The sequence below is a fragment of the Phyllostomus discolor genome, chromosome 1 (genome assembly GCF_004126475.2).
Source record: "Phyllostomus discolor isolate MPI-MPIP mPhyDis1 chromosome 1, mPhyDis1.pri.v3, whole genome shotgun sequence".
NCBI classification, from domain to species: Eukaryota; Metazoa; Chordata; class Mammalia; order Chiroptera; family Phyllostomidae; genus Phyllostomus; species Phyllostomus discolor.
In genome coordinates, this window is record NC_040903.2 from 18,212,998 (window position 1) to 18,237,882 (window position 24,885).

A 24,885-nucleotide genomic window follows, 5' to 3' on the forward strand; every position below is an offset into this window, starting at 1 on the left:
TACAACCTTGCGTAGCATCCCATAGGATAAAGTGAAGGCCAGTGAGCACAGCAAAAGACTCATAGCAAATGAATTCATCCATCTACGTTTCTGCATTTAATTCCTGAGTACTCCCTGCTCTAGCCACACTCAAAGACTTGCTGTTTGCCCAGTGGAACTCTCCTTTTATCAGCTCCCTGTCTTCGTACAGTCCTTTTTCTCTGCCTGAAGTGTTCTTTGATTTTTTTTCTATTTCTCAGAAACACGCTTATATATTTCATGACTCAGTGACTCAATTCAAATGTCACTTCCTAGGCAGTGTTTTCCCTACCTCCCACGATAAATGAGTTGTTCTCCTTATGTTGGTTTTTATTCAACATACTCCAATCCCTTCACATTGCAATTAGTTTCTATGTGCCTGTCCCTGCACTAATGTGACCTCAGAAAAAAAGACCATACCATTGATTACGCATTGTCCTGTACATGGTAGGCACTCAATAACAGCTTGTAAGATGGTTTGAGTGATCAAGTGAATGAACATAAACAACAAACTCTCACAAAACACATACATGTCATCCTCTGTGCCAGGCGGTACTCAAGGTCCTGGGCCGTGGCAAAGAGCAGCGTCAACGACAATCACTGCTGTCAGGTGGAACTTATGTTCTGCTAGAGAAATGCAAATAATTAATAGTATATAAATGAGAAAGGGATAAAATTAGATGATGGCAAGTGTCATGAAGAAAATGCATGGACAATAGATGAGGAATGCTAGGGGCAATGAGGGCTACAGTTTTTTGCTTTTTAAATATTCTATTTATTTATTTTAGAGAGGGAAGGGAGGGAGAGAGAGAGAGAGAGAGAGAGAGAGAGGGAGAGAGAGAGAGAGAAACATCAATGTGCGGTTGCTGGGGGTTATGGCCTGCAACTCAGAAATGTACCTTGGCTGGGAATCGAACCTGGGACACTTTGGTTCCCAGCCTGTGCTCAATCCACTGAGCTACGCCAGCCAGGGCAGGGCTACAGTTTTAAACATGATTGTCAATGAAGGCCTTGAAAAGGAGGTGCTGTTTGAGAAAGACCTAAAGGAGAGACCAGAGGAAACCATTTGGGAAGTGAGGATCTCTCCAGGCAGAGAGGACATCAAGGACAAGGGTAGAGACATGAATAGTATAAATGAAGCACAGCCATAGACTGGAATGGTGGGAAAGAGGGAACAGGGAGGTGGGGGGAAGTGTTAGATAACTTTGGAGAAGACCAGAGAATAGATTGTGAGATTAGAGAGGACCGGAGGTTAAGCTGTGTAGGGGTTTCACTCTAAGTGATATTGGAAACCACTGGAAAACCAACACATGAATATAACAATTTATGAGTTTAAAACATTTGTCTTACAGTTCCGCTATGAGTAGTTACCTTTGGTAAATTTGTGACATTGGCTTTGGAAATTGCATCGAAGACTCTTGATACTGGGGCTCATTTTCGCACACATGTATGTTTGAAGACAGCCAGAATTCACAAAGATCAACACCGCATCTCCACCTGAAATAACATGAGAGCTGTGTGAGCACTAGGTAGCAAAAATGCACCTGTCGGCGTCAGTGCACAGGAAGATAGAAAAGCATGGCTGGGAGTGTGCAGCAAGGCACGGGATGACTTACCAGCTCTGGGGTGGTTGTAACTGTCTGATGTACTATTTAACTTGCAGAGAAAAGATTATGTTATATGAGAAGTTACTGATGTAGTTATTCTGATTTAATTGGTGCATTTCTTAGAAAATCTAGCATATTCAGATGAATATTTTTCTATCTTTGTTGCCTTCCTTCAGTTTTATTAACTCTGGCAGAAGCTTTTGAGGTGATCGTATTGAGGATGTTAGCATTCTTGTTTATGGATGGGTACAGAAGTCATTCTGTTTATTCTTAATTCCAATTCCTTGGTGCAATTTTATAGTTCTTTTGAGGTCATATACTTTTATGATAAAACAGAGGCTGATATTGAGTTTTGTAGAATTTGGGTGGATCAGCTTTTACAAAATTCTAACAGTAAAGGTTCTTTGAAAGACAAAAGAAATCCAATCAGACAGCCAAGTTTATGCTAATCTGTGTTCTACAAAGATAGATAAAGTTCCTATTTCCTAGGAAGAGTCAAAAATGGAGTTTGGGCATTAAATTATTAGATGACAGAGGTTTGTCTTTATGTGAAGAGAAAAACATTAAATTGTATGATATTTTTATCTTAGGAACAATTCTATTGAAATGCAAATCAACACAGTAAAATACATTAAATTAAATAAAAATATATAAAATCCATTAAAATATATAAGATACATAGTGTATATATGTATATGCAATAGATTTCAATGAATTTCTGCAATACTATGTGCTGTTTTAAACAAATGTATTTTAAATAAATTCATGAGTAAATCCTAGATTGTTTCAGAAAGTCCCATTGTATTTGTCACACACAAATCTGCATTCTAAAAACAGATCAATCCTACATATTATTTTCGGTCATGAACTCATGTGGCTCGAAGGCTACGGTTGTGTCTCTTTCAGCTTGCTCCCCATTCGCCGATCTCCCACAATGCAGTGACACCAAGGGCTCTCTCTGCATTTAATTCTCCCTTTAAAATATTGGCATCACCTCTCAGTTCATCTGTTTGTTTGTCTGGGCATGTGCACATACACACGCATCCGTACATGTGAAGATAAAACAGAAACTCGTATTTCCTACATTTTTTTAAAAGGAGCTTGGGTCATTCTTATGAAACGTTCTTTGGAGCAACGCAACCCAATATAAGTATAATGCAAGTCACACGTGTAGTTTTACATTTTCTCATAGTCACAGTAAGACAGTAAATAAAAGCAGGTAAAATTATTTTTAATTGTATATTTTTGAACTTCATATAACCAAGATATTATCATTTAATATTTAATCGATATAAAATTATTAACGAGCTATTTTTCCATCCTTTTGTAAAAAAGTGAGTCTTCAAAATCTGGTGTGTATTTGGTAACGACAGCACATCATCCCAGTTTGGACTAGCCTCAGTGCAAACACTCAGTAACCACATGGAGTTGGTGCTGCCCGCATCCAACAACACAGCTTCAGAGAATCACTTTCAAATCTAGTGAATGAGCTTGTGATGCTAACTAAGAATATGCTTTATTTTGTGCTTATCATGTTCTTGGTAGTAAGCTAAGTTCTTAAAATGCATCATGCTATAAAAGTCATGCCACAGGATTAAAATGTAGGCAGGCTATTTTACCTATTTGGCAGGAAGAGATACTCAGGATTTAGAGGTCGGTATGTCCAAAATCATATAACAAGCGAAAGGCAGAACCCGTTCGACACGCAGACTCCCAGAGCACACCTGCGAACCACCCCGGGGTACCTTCTTATACACTATGCTTAGTTCTTTTTCTTTATCATTACAACTAATGATAGTGAGATAAACACTTTGCTTACTTCTTGCCCAATTAAATAAATTGAAGTCTTCTTTCTAATGTTAAAGTCTTAGAAATACAAGGTCAAAGGATTTTGTGATATAAATACATCACAAAACAAAATTCAGACGTATGGTATTTGTATACTAATCCGTCATGCCCCTTAACCTCCCAGGATTGGACTAAGCATCCTTGGCATGGGTGCTTGGGAAAACTGGACATAAAAGCCATGTACTATGAAAATATAAATACTTTAGGTGAGTAGCTTTTACAAAATAATTGTATATTTTTTTAAAATTAGTGTTTTTTTCCTCTGACAAAATACGAAACATTATAAGGAATAATATATAAAGGCCATTTACTCATGATTATTCATTATCTAAAATGTATGAATGAATGAATGAATAAGTAAATAAACAAGGCCAATAACACTATAAGCTCAGCATTTCAAAGGCAAAACTCTTACCATATCACCATTTATTCAAAGAAGGTTATTTTTTCAAAAGTTACTTACTCTTTTTCGCCTTTGCTTCCTGAACTCATGAAATGAACATCTTCATTTATTTTAGTTCTAACTTGGTGATTAAAGAAGAAGAACTCCGTTTGCTTTTAATATTGCTGAAATTTGAAGATCAATTGCAGCTATTAAATTAAAATAGTTTACCCCTAGAGGACTTTCAAAGACCAAAGAAAATATTATTTTAAATGGAAAACATTAGTCTTCTATTATTACTGTGTTGGACTAGATTGCATTAGATTTTCAGACTAAAGCAGCAAGTGGTTTGAAAATGTAAAGCCAGTTATAAAATATGGAATTAAAGTAAACACAAAATCAAACAAACATATTATTTCTCTCAGTCGTTATAAGAAGAATCAGTTTACTGGATCTGTATTTATCTGTCATTAGAATGAATCTACATACAATCATGTTTCAAACTTGATTACTTACCCTAATGAAAAGGACATAGATAAATGGAAAACAACAATTTAAATATATTATATTTGGCCTAAAATGGATATACAGTATTATTGTCTAGTTTTTATTTCCTAATCCTGACCATACAGCGATTTGTCAGTAAGACTTTTTAGAAACATGCTTTACAGAGAAAGTCAAACTAGAGTTAAAATTTTTTTTCCAGATAATTCACCATGGAGATCTCTCATACGACTTGTTGTCAATTATTTTGAATAGCAAGGGCTCTCTTAGATTGTTCATATAAAGTCATCTACCTTATATGACGTAAATATGTATGCTTAAAACTTCTCTTCATGCTAAGCTACATTCATTATCAAGTCCGTAAACCTCAGTGTTACAGCAAGTACAGCTGTTACCTCATGGGTATAGCTGTCTAGTCAGAAGTAGGAAATGAAATCCCAGGGTGCTCTGTTAGCCTGGGATTGCAGGATCAGTTTTTTTTTTGATCCCAGTATTTCTCAAATCCCTTTTCATTCATGATGAAACAGGGTCTCAATGTCATAAGCTGCTCTTTGGAAACGGAAGAAAAAGGAAGCCTAGGCTGCTCCCGTCCTAGTCACGTGGTATCTCAGTGTCTTCTTGCTTTACTGTACATAACGAATTTTTCGGACTGTAACGCACACCAGACCATAATCCGCACCTAGGTTTTAGAGGAGGAAAATAGGGAAAAAAATTGAAGCAAAAAATGCGGTAAAATATTTAATGGCATAAATAACATAGGCCACCCCCCCCCCCACAGTGAGCCAGGTAAACTACATTCAGACTATAAGACACACCCTCCTTTTCCTCCCAAATTTGGGGAAAACGTGCATTTTATAGTCCGAAAAATACGGGCAAATATTTACATGTTGATAAGTTTACATATTTTAAAGATTAACTCACTGCATAACCTTTACTGTACGGGACGAAAAGGAATCTTAAGAAACAAGGAAAAAGAATACTGAGTACAAAAAAGGTGTTATCAGATGTGTTTGGGCAACCTCACATAATTCACTTCTCAGTCCTCACTCGGTTGTCTTTTTCTTATTTAATCCATGGGTGTGTCAAAGATGCTTCTTTATTTTTCACTTTTAACTTGGTTAAAACAGCTAATTAAGGTCCAAATGAGGAGGTGTTAGCAATATAGATGTATTCTGTTACAAGTAGTGAATAATACTCAAATGTAAAGAAGTATATGTGTGATTCTCTAAGAGAGAATCTTTATCTAGGTCCATTAAGTTATACACATTCTTCATTGATGTCAGATGCCACTCACTTAGGTAGCATCGTTAGTATTTGTAACAATCAGGGAGTCTTCCTATGTCTTTTGTTTAATAATTCAGGTCTGTATGGAATACATATTAGAAAAATTTCACAGAAAATGTTTAAATGTGTGTTTAATAGGTATGTGACTCTGTAGAAATAATTTTCATGAGCATCAATGAGCCCTCTTTGTATCTCATTTTAAATGATGGAAGAATTTAGTATCACAAAGTATTTGTAGTTTATAATTTACCTTAACATGTTTATTTCTTCAACAATGCCCAATCAATTCATGACTACAGTTTCCGAAGATATAAAAGTGAATGTTTCTTAAATCTTTGTATGACATTGAAAAAAAATGACCATTGAGAATGAAATGTGTTAACTTTAAAACTGACCTTAGATACCCTGGCTGGTATGGCTCAGTGGATTGAGCCCTAGCTTGCAAACCAAAGGGTCGCTGGTTCAATTCCCTGTCAGGGCACACTCCTGGGTTGTGGGCCAAGTTCCCTGGTGCAGGGCATGCAAGAGGCAACCACACATTTATGTTTCTCTCCCTCTGTTTTTCCCTCCCCCTCTGTCTAAAAACAAAAATAAAACTTTTCAAAAAAAGGAAAAAAAACCTAGTTTTAAGTTTCACAAATCTATATTATTATATAAATGAGCACAGCTGACCTGCTGAATGTTTGGTCTTTTATCTCATCTATATTCTGGCATATATTATCTGCTTGGAGGATTTCTTTTGTAATTAAGAAAAGGTCACTTAAGGGAAAGCTGGGTATGTCTGCAGGCACTTAGAACGGAGTCAGGTACCTGTGTCCAAGTAACAGGGAAAGTAAAGTGACATCTATGTATTAAGGTATCCCATTTCCTGCACATCGCTCCTGAAAACTACCTGGAATGATCAAGTCATGGTATTGGATAACCGATAGGACAAATCCTAATACCTTCATACGCAATCCCATTTTGCCACCTCAAATCTAAGAGCAAAAGCCTCTCATGACTGGCATCTAGTGTCTTCATTTGTACGACGATCATGCATCCTTCGGACCTGGAGGAGAGGCTCACTGAACTGTCTCTTACCGTTTTCACATTCTGGATTTTTTTTTTCTTTTTTGGTTTGGTTGTTTTGCTTTGCTTATATTCTGGAACATATCTTTAGGCCCTGATAAAACTCTGGTAACTTCAGGTAACTTTAGATCTTCCCATCCGAGGTTCTGCTCTTTCTGATTTTGTACTCTTGCGGGCTTCACCATACATCCAGCTGAGCCATTGGACTGTGTGGATGCTCTGTGGACCAAGAGAATACGTTTCTCTTTGCTTATTTTCACAATTGTATCTTCTAGATTTTACATTTGTTCAAATCTAAAGATCTAATTAAAATATCTTGGTTACCAAGGGGGGAAATTAAGTTTACATTTGCATGTGAGCACGTGTATTTTATTTGCAAATTCTATGCAGTTTTTGAATCATTTATTGTGTTCTCTTACAAGTGGGAGGTGTACAGGTGGGCAGAGGGTAGACTGTTTTAATAGTTGAGAGAGTTGAAGAAGCTATCAAAGGATCTGAGTCAATAATGACTTCAGATATTCAGATTGATTAAGTAATACTGTCTTTCCCACCTGCTGTTAATGGTTTACAGGAAGGTTGTCTGTTCTGTTTAGGCCAGGTGTCAGTCAACAGGGTGGGCCAATTATCTAACTTACATATTTATAATTGGGAAGGAGTGGGGAGGAGCTGAACTCCCTTGAGACAGAGAAGGGAACCAAATGACGCCAGTTACGAGACACTAGTGGGCTTGCAAAAGATGTCACAGGAAAGAGTGGCTGGGGACTTTGTACCAGTGGGATCTTTTCATTTACGTGTAGGAAAAAGAGAAACTGATTCTTGTGAAAAGACCCCCTTAATTATAAAATAGTACTGTTTTGTAAGTTAGATCTAGTACTATTAAACTCAGAAATTTGAGAGTGCCCCTATACAATTTTAAAATAGGCAATTAAAATTCAAGTTTTGGTTACTAATGTTTTCTTTTCCCACTCGCAAAGTGATTTGATTTAACAAGACTGTGATGTGTTAAATGATAACGACATGATTTGGGATTTTTACTTTTATGATAACTTCATTAGTGTATGGAAAGGAAGCACATTTCCCATTTAAATGAGATACTGATATATTTACGAATATTCTATAATAATGTATTATGATAGAAGTGTTCTATCATATCAAATCTCAAACATAGAGAATAAGTTAATATATATGTAAACTGAAAACCAACGGCCCATTTATAGAAGAAAAAATCTCTGTATTAGTAATGATTTTATAAAACATTACCAAAATGCGATTTTCTAGAATATTTTGTCACACTTGTTTGTGTTATAATTATTGCCATTTTTATCTCATCCTCTTCAAATTGCAGTAGTTTGAAATTAGTCAATGCAATTTTATTTCAGTTACAAACAGATGCATAAAATGTACTATCAAAAGGATTTTAAAAGATTAATATAGGAAATAAATATGTTTGAAAATGCTTAATAATCTCGCACATTCAGTTATTTTTAAATATTTGTTGGGTGCATGTGCCCTGTAACACATTGTTATTGGCAGAAACCAGCATTTGATGAATTTTGTTGTACCACATCAAGTTTAAAATCAATAGTGAGCTGTGAATGTAACTTAGCTAGTATGAATTCCCGCAGTGGAAACATGTGGCCACAGAAACCTTATTTGTATCTTTTCCTCGAACAGCCAGACTCAGCATGGTTTTACATTTAATGATACAATAGTGAGGTATGGATTTGTTACAAAGGAAAGATAAAATGTATTTTCTGAATATGCAGTGTTTGTTCCCTCTGTTGTCAGATGAGAAATAGCAGTCTGCAGTCATCCACTTTAAACTGTGATCTAATCAGAACTCAAGAGCTAAATAAAAAACATGGGTGATTAGCTGGTAGTTAGTAGGAATCCCCAGGGAAAACTTCAGTGCTATAGGAAGTGATGCTAATGATTTATCAAGTGGTAAACTTGCCTCTGAGAAAATACTGCACGGGCAACTTCACAGCTCAGGGAAGTGTCTGTTAGACATTCCAGCCAATCTGAGGCCTTATGCCAGCAGGACTCCGAGGTACCTTTTTACAAGAGAGTGAGATAGTAACCAGGCCTATTCAGGTTTGTTCATAAAATGCAGACTCGGATGAAAATCTTCTTTTACTGGGGCTACGAACCTTTAGTAGCTCTGCCAACAATCAGGAAACCCTTGGCATCCCACAGGTACTGAGTGAAAAATGGTTTTAGAATTGAAAACAGCAAAGTCAGATCTTCCGAGTAAGGGAAAATTTGGTATTTATTTTGTAACTTAGAGTATTGCACTAAAAACTTGAGAGAATTAAACTTTTCAGAAAAAAATGTTGTTGCCTATCTACTGAAATAAACATCAACAGAAGGGAAAATGCAAGCCATCACACCAAAACCATTAAAGGAGCTGGCAAAATTCCAATTTGGGTAACTCACCTCCCATTCTCCATTGTTGCAGTTTTATCCGTTGTTAAATGATACCCACTTTAGCTTCGTTGGAGGTTGTTTAATAATCTTTTACTCATCATTGTAACTTAACTATATGATACTCAGACTCAGAAAACCAAAGTAACAAAAAATAGTTTTAATCTGAGATGAAGTATTTTTAATACATATAGATGTGTGGCTGCCATTAAAATAAATCTAATACCATGTATCAACTAATTGATAAGTCTTAAAATCTCTAACAACTGTATCTCATTCAGTCTTTGAATTTATTATTTAATTTCACAGTTGATTACAGATATACTGCGTTTACTAGCTATTACAAGTACACTGTTTGACTTTACATCTTTAACTTTTTGTTTTGCATCTTTAACTTTTATTTGTTTAATACTGAAAACGTCTGAATTTTTAAAAGTGACTAAGATTGTGTCACCAAAAGCAAGTCAGGGGAACAGCCTCAGCTGTGAAACATTTGGTTACTTTTCGGCTTCCCCAGGAAACTCCATTTGCAAAGGAGACATGAACAGGAATACCTGAGTCACCCTGAATCACAGATTAACACCCTGCAATTCAGTCTTACTAAAGCAGGAAATTGGGCTCTGTGTATATCATAGTAAGGGAGGGAAAGTTTCAGAGTAGGGAGTTTTCAAGGGAGAGACGGAGTTTTTTACACTTGCTGTTTTCCTGTTTATGATGTCAATGAATGTAACCAGAGGCAGTTATATATATATACACATAATACATTTTCTGTCTTACCTATGACTTGTTATTCAATTTTTGTTTTTTGACCTTTTCCCATGTCTCTTTGAAACCAACTAGAAACATGTCTCAGAAGGGCTTGTATTTATTAACACAAAGATATAAACAAACAGGTGCTCATATTTGCTGTGAAAACAAATTGAAATAAAGCATCATTTTAAACAGAATTTCTTCTATCAAGTTTGGGGAATAAATCAGGTTTAGGAGGTGGAGATTACTTCAGATAGCTTTGAAAAATGTAGATTTTTTTCCAGCCAAATCAATCTAATATTGATTAGCAATGACTTTTTTCCTACTCCTATGCATTATTTAAAATAATTGAATGTGGTGAGCAGCATGGATCAGGGGCAAATAAATGTTTTCATAGCAATTATTGGCAGCCATTTCTTTTTCTGATAAATTTCCCCTAAGTAGAAGTATAATCTGTATCTCGTTAAGTATCAGTGAGTCCAGCAGTGAACTTCGGGCGTTACATACTTTTTGAGGCACTGCATGCAGGACGGCAGGCTTGGGGACACCAGGACTTCCTGCACTGGGCTTCTAGTGCTGAGCCACATCTGCCTAAGGCCCCCCGCTGACTTGGCCGCAGCTCAGCCCCATAGGCTCTGATGGCGGATCAGGTGTGGAGATACTGCTGAGCTGTCACTCCGCATGGTTTCCTGCAAGTCAGCGCTCTCGCTCCCATCTGTGTTGATATTCTTCCATGACTTTTTTTCACTGCTTGCCTGGCATGCGATGTATTTGTCTGATAAGCTTTAAGGTTTGCCTTCCCAGGTCTCTACTCAATGTAAACTTCTTCATGGGTGTGTGTTCCCCTCAGTTGCATTTGTTGTCATTACTTAATTCTTAACTTCCAGGTTTTCTGTTTTGAGATACACTCCATCATGCTTGTTGTTAGGGTTCTTTCATATCTTGCCTGACCTGTTTTGAGGATCTTAATCCATGAAGATGCACTATGTGGTCATTTTTGTTTGCCTTAAAGTTTAAATAACAACAAAATGAGATTACTTAAATATATAATGGCATATTTTTCACTTTTATGTTACCTCATTCTTTAGAGCCAGGAGGTTCTTTTCATTCAGTTTTTACTCTGCAGCCGACGTGAATTTGGATGGCTTCATTAGTTAGTATTCTGGTGAGCCATCCTGCAAAGTCAGGGCTAGATTACATGGGTGATGTTTTTAGTCCATAAAGGGCTTTTCTATAGCTCAAGTTTGATTATTAGGGCTTTGTACCATTAATTGGCATTTTCAGCTACATTCTTGATTATGCAGCTAAAATTCAGTCTGAAGTGTCCGATCCTGCTGGCTTTGTACTTGCAAAACACCCATTGAATTTATTAAGAGTGGTGGACTCCTAATGGCCGCCGAAACGAGCTTGGTGGGTATTCTGAGCTGAAAATTAAAGGGCAGCTGATTCAAGTGCACCATGCTCTGATTAGAGGGCCATGAGCAGCTTCCTCCAGTTACAGATTAACATCATTTCATGCTCTGTTTTCAAACAAGGAATGTCTGTTCTAAAAGTAGATCCTGCAGATATGGCTAATGCACCAAGTTCCAGTTGTCCTTGCTTAAAATAGTCCATCAGGTTTTCTTTCCTTTCAAGAAATAAATATTTATTGCTTTCATGTAGTTTGGAAGATTTCCTTAGTTATGAGGTTGTGGTTTGAACTTTGTTTAAGACTTCCTTCCTGCTTTTTAATAAGAAGAAATACAATTGAGTGTCATAACCCCGTTGCGCAATGTGTTCATTAGAGACACTGCCTGGGTGAAGTAAATGGAAAGAGAAACATGAAACTCAGGTGGGAATAAAGCACTCAGCGATAGCATATACTTTTCTTTCTCTATAGATCCATTCATCTCATGAAACTGAGTGTCCGCATTGTCCTGATTCCACCTCTAGTGTAGAAGTAAAATTAAAGTTTTAATTTGTGCTTCAGATTATTACAAACTATGAGCCCGTCAGAATCTCTGTTAAATACGTAGGAATGAAATGCAGCTTCCTCACTGAATAAATGGAGAACTGAACAAACATTTTATTTAATAATGATCCCAAGATTTCATTGGTTATTGCTGAAATTGTACAACAAATCAAATTTTGAGAAAGAAAAGATGGTTTGTCTTCGAGAGAAATGTCCACTGTGTACTTCGAGATTTATTAGTAAAGACACTATGCAAGATATCAGCTTATAGGCCTACTTTACACCACTACCTTTTTTCCCTCTGAATCCCTCCAGTGAGCAGGTGGCTTAGATCTGAGCGTGACGGTGTAAACACACTAAATATGGATCTTCTCTTTTCTGAGAAGGTCATGCCATAAAACTTTATTCCACCGGCAGCTAACATTTCATTGACAAAATAAGTTATCTGAATGTCTTAAACAGGACACACATGTTACTTGATCTATTTATTGTCACCAGACAGAAACATTCCTCTACATTTCTTATACTTAATCTACCCTTCTTATTTTGAACTAATTCATAGTTTTGTCCTACCTACACAAAACTGACCATATTTGGACTGTTCTACATCTGAAAAATGAGTATGGTTAAACTGTGATTATAGTGAAACACCAGAGTTTTTCTTCATCGTCAACAAAGCAAAACAAGCCCATACACATTAGCCCTTGCTTTCTGGGACTCCATCCAAATGCATTTAGCAATTTCGCTGTACCCACCTTCAGAATGCCCATACTTTGGTTCTATGATCTGTGTACCATGAGGCTCTCAGAGAATCCTAGCATTCATTGAGTAGGGAGGGTTTAGAATTTGTTCAATTCTATTTTCCTGGCACCTGAAATCTACATTTCCTTACTCAGGCTGTTTGATGTTCACAGAAGAGAAAAGTGGAAGATTGTATACATAAATATGATTTTATTTTGCAAGAAGACATCCAAATCTCCAATATTTTATAGTTTCATGATATTAAGTAATCTCATTTTCTTTAATGATTGTAGGCGTTGAGAATGAGAAATCTTATTAAATTGTATATGCCTTTTTTTAAAAAAGACCAAATTCCAGATTTCTTTTTTTTAAGATTTTATTTATTTATTTTTTAGGGAGGGAAGGGAGGGAGAGAGAGAGAGAGAAACATCAATGTGCGTTTGCTGGGGGTTCTGGCCTGCAACCCAGGAATGTACCCTGGCTGGGAATCGAACTTGGGACACTTTGGTTCCCAGCCCGTGCTCAATCCACTGAGCTACGCCAGCCAGGGCTCCCTTTTTCTTTTATAAAATAAATTTTATCATAAAACCATAACACTAACATGAAATTATACAAACAGAAGACAATTATGTGTGGCCTTTTCTTATTAAACTTCCATAGATTAAGATTTTTCTATAACTAACTTGGTAGTATGTTTCAGTGCTAAAGCCCAAACAGTGGATTTACTTAACACTGTTTGCCAGTAAAAGAGGATACAACTCAGGATATACTAGTATTATGCTAAAATGGTGAATACATGGAGGCTGATTTTTAGAAATGAATGAGATGGATTGGAAGTTCAATGCCACCAGTCTCTCTGTTTGTTATTCTATCTCTGTCTCTCTCTTTGCCCCTCTGCCCCACCTCCAATCTCTGTGCATTCACTTCTTCCTAGTCTGGAGATGATCTTTTTTTTTCTCCTACTTGCAAGACTGGTACATCAACCAGTGAGTTTCTCTGAGGAACCATGTTCTACCCTCCTCCCGACCCACTGTCCCTAGTTTCTGGTTTTCCTTCTCACTGTCTCAAGTTGGTGTCTCCTCTGCCAGTCTGTGTTTCAGATGGAGAGGAGGAAGAGAGACAAAAAGAAAAAAGGAAAATTTCCCGTGTTCCCATTTCCCTTTTATCTTGGAAAGGATTTCCTCTGCAAGAATGTTTTTCTATGTATCATTGGCCAGGATTTTGTCACACGACTTCCCTGTTGCATTATTATTATTATTATTATTATTATTATTATTATTTTGATAGTGTGGAAGACAGAGGAGGAAGCCAGGAGTATTCTCTGCTTCAGTGGGACTGAAAGTATTAACTCAGCCTTTGGTACCACGGGCCTGTAAGACCTTCCACACTGGCTTGCTTCACTTGGACGGTTTCAGCATTTTCTTTGTTCAACTGAATGACTCCAATTTCTTTTAACTTTCTTAATAAGGTTGCTTTCCAACCTTTCTCTGACCTGTAGAGTCCCTCTTATTGATTTATTTTCAATCTGTATCCTCACACATGCCCACGAGGGTATATACCTACGTATTCTCAAGGGGATACCTAGGAACCATTTTTGTTCTCTTATATCTCTTTTACATTTTTATAGACGAGAACAGAGGGACCTGTAGAGGCAACGTTATAAAGCAAATCAGTGAACCTCAACTACAGTTCATGTCTCTTGACTCTCTGGCCTGGCTTTTTCCTAAGCATTACTAAATAATACGTTCTGGTGTTTATATATGTCAAAATTTAGGAGCATAATAAAACCACTGCTATATAAAGTATGTATTAAAAAAAACCTTGAAATTACCACTCTATGATTTCAATTCCACAGGGTGCTGGAAATTAACCAGTAAAATTGGAGGCATTCTCTAGTCTTTCAAATCAGTAGATGCTCGCTGAGTGCCTGCTATGCCCTAGGTACTGGAGAAGCAGGGATGCACCAGTGCACAAGGAAGAAAAGCTTTAGACCTCAGTAGAATTTATGTACCAGATTATATTGAGTGCAGGAATTGATTTTCATACACTAATCAAATATTTATTAAGGGTGTGTTCATGTCATGGACAAGATATACAGTTTATGATAAGAAAGATAAGATTCCTGCTCTTTCTGAGGATGAAGCCAAAATATCTTGTTTTCTAGGAATACACAATATGAACTCAGACATTATCCTTTCCTACTCCTTACTAGCTAATGCAGTGAAACACACACATACACACAGCCGTGTTAATCTGGGCATTAGAGTAAATTCTGGCTTTTTTAAATTTCTGATACGTATCTTTTACCTGGGTGCACAGTTTAGATGAACTTAAAAATGGATCTAGATTTAAATGTAAATTTATTGGACTGAATTCTAACAGCTTTGACACTCTCTGCCTTTATTCCTTTGTTTTATTGAATTTAACTTCAATGAAATCTTTTTATTTGTTTAAGTCTATTTCTGTCTAGTAAGGAAGTTGAAATTGATCACGCCTTGACTTTGTGGGCCATCAGAGAACCATGACATTCCAGGGTATTGATTTTGTGGTGTTAAAGAGTGACAGATCTAGTGTTAAAGTGCCGAGAGAGAATTGGGTTTCAGATTGTACACCATAAGCAGTCCTGACTTTTGCTGAGACATGACTAGCTTTTCAAAGTAATGGAAGAAAATGTAAGCCTTAGGTAAGTCTTGGAAAGATGCATTTAAGACCGAATTGTGTAATCATGCATACAAGAAAACAAATCACACACGTGATCATTGTATAACTACATATCTGTAAACACTCACAATTTAGAGCATGTGTGTGTGTGTGTGTGTCTGGAAAGTATACCCTTTATTAAGAATATTAAGTAACATTTCCAGCCAGTGTGACTGAAACTTTTCAGAACATGCATCTCCTCAATGTTCTGGAAGTTGCCTGGTAGTATTTGAAGTTTTGTCTTCGTACACACTATTCTTGCAATTATCATTTTGCATTTTGCTTCTGTTGTTCTCTCACTTGGGCAGGTACTATAGGATATGAGTTATGATGCCCACAGTACAGAAAGGCCAGAGGGCTGCAAAGGCAATGCTTGGCAATTGTTTCGTTACCCTCTGAGGCTGCAGAATGTTGACAAGTGCATTATAATAGCTGCGGCACCCATGAACTGAGGAAGAGTAACCATGGGCATCTTTCAGTGTCCCATTTTTCTTTGGGTTTTTTCTTTTTCAATGTAATGACCTTTAGCAAATGCATTAAAAATACTGTTTTGATTGTATGAGCATTGTGTGGGAAACTCTACTGAGCTAAGCCCAAGTGTATCTTTGGAAACTAATCAGAGGTGCGCCAGATTCATTGACTTAAACCAATCCATCATAGTCATCTTTTAATTTATTTTTACATGTTCTTCCAAGTTCCCATTCTTTAATAAGACTTTGACCTGCAAAGAAGAATAGGAATGTATTTTATAATGTATGTTTGTTCTGTTTTCTAACAACATAAGTATTTTGCTTAAGCAGATTTGCTAGGAAGTGACAGCTTTGAAAAATTGGACACAGGAGCCGCTGGAAGCATTTCAGTTCCAGGCAATCTCAATAGTGCAGAAGGGGAAAATGAAATATCACCGTGTTTTAAAGATGACAGTTTTGTCAAAGATTCCCTTTCCCTCTTTGGCTTAAAACAAATGGAATAAATCAAGTATATCTGTTCAAAATATGCATGTGCACTCACTGAGAAAGCACTCCTTTCCAGGAGTGTTTTGTCAGAGACAACCAATAAAAAATTATCTTTTAAAAATGTATCCTGCATTGAGAAGATTGCCTTTGTCTTGGCTCAATTATTAGTTTGGCACATTTTGAGGTTATGGGATTTCGCAAGAACACAGTGGTGCCTTTAAGAAGAGAGCAAAACCTAAAGGCTTAACGCTATCTGAACATATCATTATGTACTCACATTGGATGCTCTTCAGAAATGTAATGATGTGATTATTTTTTGGGGGGGGGTGTGAGAAAAGCAGGGAGAGAGAGAGGGTCACATTTCTTTAAACAAGAAAAGCATTGCTGATTATCACTTATGTCATATATGTTTTGGTGTGTACTTGAGGAATTATACCGTAAGAAAATTACTGGTAATTTTGTCTTTCAAATTCCACAAAATAACCAGTTAACTGACTTCATGTTCACAGGTTGTTCTTGAGTTTTGCTATGCTACAGTACTATAAAGAGACATCTGTGTCTTGTACGTGAACGTGTATCTTAATTATACTTTCTTTCAGCTCACCTTTGGCAAGAGTGGTTATGTTAGTACTATTACTTTCTGAAACAACTTTCACTTAATATGCTACATTCACTAACTATCTGTTTACTTGTGTACTTAAAATCCCTCTCATCAAATAGGTACCTGGTATTATACTTTACCTGGATTGTCACCTGATTCCGTCCCAAGAAAATTTGATTCATTATAGTTTGCATTGAAAAAAATCTTATGATCTCTCTATATTTTTATTTCATTTTAGGGCCTATCAGCTTTTCATGTTAATAGGATTGCCTTTTTGGGGGGCAGGGGTATGGTAGGATTCTTGGTATGTTTTGGCTCTGAGCCACATACCTATCCTCTTTAACTCTGTGGAAACATCGATGTACTTTCATTGCATTAGTTCACACTTAATTTTATGGCCAAGATGACAAAGGTCACTTCAATTAGGCACCTCATTGTGCTTTTCTTCCTTGTGGTTTTCTAGTATCTTATAGTTAAGTATCATAAAAAGATGTTCTGCTTCCATTGACAAAAAGTAAGCAGAGGACAAAAACCCAATTATTTGCAGCACATAAAATCCTTATGATAATTTGGTAGACTTTAATTAAACTAATACATCACACTGCACTTATAAGACAAAGGAGCAGAAAAGAAGCAAATAATCTTTTTTCTCTGTTAAGAAAAACCATTTTTTATTAAACGTTTTAAGACTTGTGACCTACTTTAAAGTGTAAGATTTACAGCCCTTTTCCTGCAAGACATAACGAAGGAGTTTTATGTGATATTGATTGAGACCACCTCCCCTCCAAAAATTGAAATTAAGCTCTAAAAAAGCTTGGTTTAAAATGATCTTTAAAATTTTTTATTATGATTTTACAAACTCTTCAAAATAAAAAAATATTCTGCAAATTTAGCTCATGTAGAAACGTTTTTATTATGAAGAATCTTATATTGGAGTTTAAAATATTTGCTGAATTTTTTGCATTGACATTGATTCTTTTGGTGAGCTCACAGAAATTAATACAGTCCTTTGTCAGTTCAACAGTGTCTGTGTAACATACAGCTTCCCCACATTTCACAACTGGAATGACCTGGGATTACATAGAGTTGGTCCTTATTCAAATAATTTCATCCCCAAATCTTCCATTTCCTCAAGATGTAGTTCCCATAGTTAAATGGAAATAAGCCACTGAACTGGAAGTGAGGACACTGAGTTTTAATCCTGGGTCTGCAGTGTTATATTGAACATGCCTTGTTGCCCCTATGAGCCTCCGTATTTTCACTGGGAAGATTAATAATTTCGTAGAGAGTGATTCCACGTGACTTCTTTATCCCTGAAGTGGTATTTCCACATTAGTTATTAATGTAATGTCTTTCTGTGTGCCAAAAGTCAATATTTTAATATGCTTATATTGATCCTGAAATCCGTGGCTCTTCGTATTTACAAAAGTGTTTATGAGAACATTTCTGGAAATTTGTAGTGATCAGAAAGCATAGAGTTTTGAAGTTGGTCAACCACAAATCATATTAAAAGGGAATTATATCTGACTTAGAAATTCATGTATTATTAACCAAGGGACCACTTAATCACTGTGCCAATTCTTACACTTTCTGTATATCTTTCAGAAGCAGGAAACTGGTTGGTTGGATTTTGTAGCTTTGTTCTATTCCACTTTTTAGAGACTCAATTAATTCTTTGAACATTTACACCATTTCCTCATTAGTGGATCAAACTCTTGGTAAGTTTATCCATCATCTGGAAACACTTTGACTGCTTTGTACTCCCCTCTGTGGGTTTTAAGACTCCCCACGTAGCTCTCAATTTTTCCTGCACACGATTGTAATTTCAGTAGCGTTTGAGAACCACTGGGTCTGTTGTTCACTTCATCTTCTCATTAACATCGAGTCCCCATTTCTCTCCGGCAGCTTATTGCTTTGGCACATGAGTACTCTCCGGTACTGCTTTTTGTTTCCAAAGGTGGCCAATTTTGATGGTCTGAAGAGGATAATGATCATAGCTTAAGTTTGCTTCATTTTACATTTTTATTATGAGCTTTAGGGATGGAAATGCGCTAATGCTCAACTTTGGCCAAATATAATTGGAATCATAAAGCTGGGATCCATTCTAATGTTTTTGCTTATATAGTGCAAATGAGTCTATTTGGATTGATTTCTATTCCCCCCTGAACTAGAATGAATGTTTATTTTTTTAAAAATATTTTTTATTTATTTTTAGAGAGAAGGGGGAGGTAAGGAGAGTGAGGGAGAGAAACATCAATGTGTGGTTGCCTTTTGTGTGCCCTCACTGGGGGCCTGGCCTGCAACCCAGGCATGTGCCCTGATTGGGAATCGAACCAGGGACCCTTTGGTTAGCAGGCTACTCAATCCACTGAGCCACACTAGCCAGGGCAGGACGTTTTTTAAAAATATTTTTTAAATAAAAACACGAAAAAAATAAAATTATGAATTAAGTTACACGAAACTTAACATAAGAGTAGGCTGTTCTGGAGCCCAAGCACTCGGCTTCATTACATTAGTTTTAGTAATTAGTTGTTTTAATTGCCTACTTGGCTTTTAATAGTTATATACTTTGTGGATTTCTCATTTAGGATATGCAGGACAGTTTTGTTGTCTTTGTAATTATCACATTAGTTCATTTTATATGTAGGTTTGAGCTAAATGGAGCTACTTTCTCCGCTACTGGAGTTGAGTGGCATGACAGACATCCCTGGTTTAGGCAGGGACATCCACTCACTGCCTCTGGTCTCACCTTGTATCTTCTTCACAACTTGGACTTTTCTGGGAGTGCAGTTTTTCTTCATTTCCATCGATCTCAAGCTCACCTGTCTCTTAAGACCCAGCCTAAGTTACATTAGTCAAGTGAGCCCTCTTCCTGCTGCCCTCAGCAGTCTCCTCTCATTCTTTGGAGCCTTCATAGTTTTACCTACATGGTTCTTCATCTTTTTCTCCCCAGGGTTGGCCATCTGTTTATAAGCATATAGTTGCATATCTCTCCGAAAGATAGATAAAATTTCCTCAGAACCAGGGCTGTGCTTATGGCGTTCTGGGTGTGCTTCTCTGCCCCCCAAGAAGCCATTCGCAGGACTGCACACTGTAACCTTTGGCGTTCTTTCTCACTCCGAGATCCCACAATTCTAACAGCCGGTAGTCAGTCAATAAATATTGATTGCTAGGCTATGCAATCTTAGGCATTCTTTTGTTAGGGCCTATGATGAGGAATTGTATTGATATTATCTAACTCCGTTCCTTCCATGGCCAATTCAGTGGTTGACTCACAGTCTAAAAGGCTTCTTTTCTGAAGAGTGCAGTTCAAACCGTGCCAGTGAATGGCCTTTTTGTGTGTGCGCACACTCTCACCCATGTAAATGGGCACAGACTTCCCTTCCTTTGAATGGATAGAATTTGTCTTATTTGTTACTTTTTCTTTTGGCAATTTAGACAACTCGGAGGTATGTTGAAATTGCTTCCCTGTGATTTCATGAATTTAAATGTTTATGATAGAATCCTGCACATACTAAGCAATAGCTTTCTAGAACTGAGCTTCTTAAATACATTTAATTTACAATAGTTTGGGTAACTTGCATAAGTTCATTTATTAGCCCTGGCAAAAACGAAGGCATTGGCAATCATAATTTAGCTGATTGTCTTTCAAAAGTTCAAAGTCAGCTTTAAAACAAAAGAATCATGAGAAAGCAGTGTAGAGGAAGGAATAAATATGGGATTTGGAGCCAGAAGTCCTGGTGTGGCGCTCCGGCTCTGCTTCGTCTCATCTGTGTGCTTTACGTGAGAAGTTCAAGCCCTCTGAGCTTCAGTTCCTTCCTATGCAACATAAACAACATTGTACTTTCTACTTCACAAGGGCTCTGTGAGGTTAAAGTAGAGAGCTAAGTGAGATCTTATCTGATAAACTTCTTTATGGGTGTGAATGTTACTGAAACTATGATAATTTGTGCTATGGGCTACATCATTTATAGAAATCAAAAAGACGTGAAAGACCAAATACCATTCAGAATTGTCCTCCTCGCAGCCCTCCACTCACCAAATCCCACGCTTACCGTATGTGTGTGCTCTATTTCCTTTTCACTTGATTGTCTAGTATTTAAGTAATAACAGACACACTTTCAGTATTAATAAGTGACTGTGCCTGGCTGGCATAGCTCAGTGGATTGAGCGCGGGCTGCAAACCAAAGCATTGCAAGTTCGATTCCCAGTTAGGGCACATGCCTGGGTTGCAGGCCATGGCCCCCAGCAACTGCACATTGATGTTTCTCTCTCTCTCTCTTTCTCCCTCCCTTCTTTCTCTAAAAATAAATAAATAAAATCTAAAAAAAGTGACTGTGTCGCAGTTCAACTCCTGTGTTATGTATTTATGCTCTAAAATGTAAGCATCAATTTCTTATTCCTAGATTTTGGAAACTAACATCAACATGTTTTCCTGTGTCATGGAATAGGCTCTGCTTTTATTTTGATACCTTTTACTTTTCCCTAGATTTGAACATCAGTCAAGAAAAAAATGAATATTCATAGAAACCTTTTACATATTGCCAATTATATGCAAACACATTCAACAGATACTTGTACTTAATCTACACCAATTACATAGGTACATGATTTAGTTTTAAAGTATGCCTATTAAAAATAAATAGAAAAATAGACACATATGCCTTTCAAAATACGTATGTTTCATCGCTAATGGTTTTGAAGTTTTTTCAGAATTATTAGGAGCATGTCTGTTCCTCTGTGTGAGTGTGTTGTACAATTTATTCCTGTGCCTAAACCTGAACCCTATTTCTGTTTTCTGTATCATTGCTTTCTTTTTCCTAGTTCTAGTCACTAATTGTTGGCCAGGGAGGTCTGGAGAAGAACATAGCTTTCATTAAAGTATTAAAGTTAATGTTTTACTGATAGTTTTCATTAATTAAATCCCAGCTTATTTCAGTCTCTTTGGTTAAGAAATAAATGTTGCCAGACTGAAAGGGTCCATTTGCCTAAGTGCAGCAAAGTCCAATAAGACATGAAGAGGAGTTTGCAGCCAAGAAAGTAAGAGTTTCTTAAAGAGATGGTGCCATGCCCGGAGTCCTAGGTAGCTCATGCCAAAGACCTGGCTCCCCGATGGCTTCCGGGGGATGGGTTCCACAGGGAAAACTCATTAAGCATGGTGAGTAAGGGAGTTAGGGTCATGGCCAGGACTGTGGCCCTCACTGATTGGCCAGTGCTAGGGTCGGAGGTAGTTGATCAGTACATCTGGTCCTGATGTCCGCCATGGCCTCGCTTCATCGGCTTTCACGAGGAAGTGTTCTGTGGAGTTGTCCTGGAACTGATGCACGACTAGATGTTATCACTAGTTGAACAGAAAGTCTGTCTCTGTGGTCAACAGACTCAAGGAACAACTGGATGCTGACTATAGCCTCATTGCCCTGAGGGCTTCATGATTAAGCCAGAGGGAGACGGGTGGGTGAGTCAGGGTGCTAGGTGAGGCCAGTTTGAGTCAAACGAAAAAAATCAAAGCAAAAGGCCACATTCCAGAAAATAAGATTTTTGCTTTCTGCGAGGTTACAGAAACTGAGTGAGATGCAGGAATGGCCTGGTAAGAAGGGCTGCAGGAAATGACTTGCTTTTATCGTGTGTGTGTGTGTGTGTGTGTGTGTGTGTGTGTGTGTGAGACTTGTCGCCTGGGTGATAGAGCAAATTGAAGGAAAAGGTGGAAAGGAGAAAACAAAGGCTGTGTCCCTACAGCTTCCTTTGGATTGGATCTGACCGAAAGATTGGTTGGGTCTGATTCCGCAGAGCCTATCTCCTCAGCAGCAGTGATGGGGAAATTGCTTCCAGGACCACTGTAATTAGCTGATTCAAGTCAAAACAAACACATCCTGGTAACATCCATTTCTACCCTGACCCTCGCCTACCGTTTTCAGAATGGGGATTCGTAAGTAGTTCTCCATGGAGTATTGATATGCACTTCTGGCTTTAAATATTAATCTTTAATGGTGAGGAAAGAATCTATTTGTCTTGGCTTTAGTGACAGGTGAGTATTAGTGCACGAATCCATTTCTTCAGTGCCTCGAAGCCTAAAACCACAAAAACTTGAAGTCTGCTTTTACATAGTTAATTTATGAAACGAGAGAGTTAGTTTTGTTCCTCAGTAACATTTTAATAAGACAAATTTACTCTGCTGTGTGGCAGTACAGTAGCTTCATTACTGAAATGCATTTTATTTCTTGGGTATGCTTTTAAGTTAGAAGTATGTCAGGTCTTGAAAATAGAAAATGAAACATGTTGACACCTCCGATTTTCTATATTTTAAAAAATTATTTCACTTGTTTATTTACTTAAAAACTTACAGCAATTTTACATAGTATTGTTTATTTAAGGAAAGAAGAGAGTGGCTGTTATATGGCAAGAATTAAAAGGAGAAGGTCAGTGAGATTTTCAGTGGATAGACTCATTTTAAGAAGCTATTAGAAAAATGAGCAACATAATATGCTAGTGAAATTTATTGCAGTTCAAAAAACATGTAGTCTAGATAATCTACTATATGACAAATAATAGAAATCAGAGATAACCAAATGATTTCAAAATATGATATTAGATAATAGTGATACTATAATATGACAAGTAATGTGATTTTCTTAATTAGCTATTCCTAAACATGCATTCATTCATTAAACTAGCTTTCACTGAGGGCCAACTATGTGCCAGGATTGGGACAGAAGCAGTGAACACAGTGGACAGGGTGTTTGCCATCAGGTATCACACTGTGGCCTTGTACAGAATGTGGGAGTTAAATGAATATGTTTACAAAATAGTTCAATATTTGATAGATTCTATGACAATATAGCCTATAGTGAGAGCACATAACAAAAACATCTGATATAGATTTGGTCTGCACAATGGCTACATTGTGGTTGGTTTTGGAAAAAAGCAACATCTGAAGCTTTCAAATCTTTAGCTTTCACCTGTATACAAGCAGTTTTGAAATGAAATAATGCAGTGATCTAGTTTGCCTAAAATGAGATAAACGTTGCTCATTTTAAACATAAACTTTAAATCAGAAGACTCACTTATCGTAGATACCTTGGTAAGCGTGTGCTGCTTGTGTAATTCACCAGAACTTCCCAACTTATGTTAGATTTTAGAACTGTTAGAGAAAGAAAAAAAAATTAATTTCCGGGAAAAGATAACATTAATTGAAAATTAAGACATTTTAAAGCTGCTTTAATTTGTACAGCTAGTATTAATAATCTGTGGTCAAAGCAATTTTAATATCTTCTCTTGAATATAATAAACAACTTTAAAATTAGTACATATTTTGCATTACTTTAAAAATGAATTGATCAATTATTCAGTGAAAGAAATCATTTTCTTTCTAACACTGATTCTCACGCACTGATGATCCATTGTTACACTGGAAATTAGAAATAGCCTTCTTTTCTGATTTTAAATTTTAAAGACAACTGCTTTGGTAGTGAATTGCAGCATTTTCATTCTACGGAAGTGAGTTAGTATCTTGTTGGCAATATTTTAACTTACTAGTAGTTTTACCAACATTAATTGCACCATCAAACTGGAAAACAGTATTCCACCTTCTGGCACCGAGAGCAGAAATCAGCCTGTTAGTCAGGCTCAAGTCACAAGAAACACAGACTTAACTTTATTTAATACTGACATTAGCGCCAAAACTTGTGGAAGGAGTAGTGTCCTTACTTTTATGTGTGCAAATGTGATAAAAAGTTGGAAAACATTGCCCTTTCATGGCCATGACTTTGAAGGAAAGAACAACCCTTCCCTGACCAGAGATGAGCAGGCCATTTGTTGATAGCATGCAGGCTGCTCAGATTTCTATAAAGAGACGGGAGCTATCTGTTGATTGCATTTGGAGACTAGACAGCTACTTTGAAGGGAGTGAACATTCAGGTCAAGCTCACATCCCTCAGATCTTAGAGATTTGTAAATTGGAAAATCAGTGACAGCAAAATTACCATTTCATCCTTACTTGTATTTGCAGTATAAACAAAGCCAACAACCCTCCCCCACCCCCACCCTTCTTATCC

General features: G+C 37.0%; 1 protein-coding gene across 6 annotated transcripts in view; it reads left to right on the forward strand.

Moving 5' to 3' along the window:
* The window catches only part of PCDH7 (protocadherin 7), a 409,967-nt gene that overhangs the window by 38,990 nt on the left and 346,092 nt on the right, over positions 1-24,885 (forward strand). The gene's annotated exons all lie outside the window — the stretch shown is intronic.